Source organism: Nothoprocta perdicaria, unplaced genomic scaffold (genome assembly GCF_003342845.1).
Source record: "Nothoprocta perdicaria isolate Ctin4 unplaced genomic scaffold, notPer1 scaffold_31, whole genome shotgun sequence".
In the NCBI taxonomy this organism is placed as follows: domain Eukaryota; kingdom Metazoa; phylum Chordata; class Aves; order Tinamiformes; family Tinamidae; genus Nothoprocta; species Nothoprocta perdicaria.
In genome coordinates, this window is record NW_020455544.1 from 66,094 (window position 1) to 66,583 (window position 490).

A 490-nucleotide genomic window follows, 5' to 3' on the forward strand; every position below is an offset into this window, starting at 1 on the left:
GGTGCCGCGGCCGCCCTCGCCGCACGGCTCAGGTGACGGAACGGAAAGGGGAAACGGGGCCTTGCGGACAATAAAAACGGCTTTAAGAAAGCGGCTTACTCCATGGGGAGAGCCCTGTGCYGCATGCGGTGCTTCTGGCAGGATTAGTTCACCTGATCTTCCCCTCTGGGAGCAAAGTTGTCTTTTAGCCTTAACGTGATGTTACTCTGCTCTTTCTAGGCTGAAATGGTCAATTCGTTGAGCACAGGTTTAGGCCTCCCACTGAATACCGTGCAGGACAGAAAGCTGTATCTGTCTCTGTAATTTCTCCTCTTTTTGCTTGTGAATGCCACTGTATAGTCCATCGGGCTGCCATTTTCCCCATTCCCTCACAGGGACCACATAATGGTGGCCCAGCTCCAGTTTTCACAGCATTCATACAGTTATTTTAGCCTACAGTTCAGTTTGCCTGAATAGTTTTAAAATTCTCCCAAGGTTCCTTAGGTTAAAT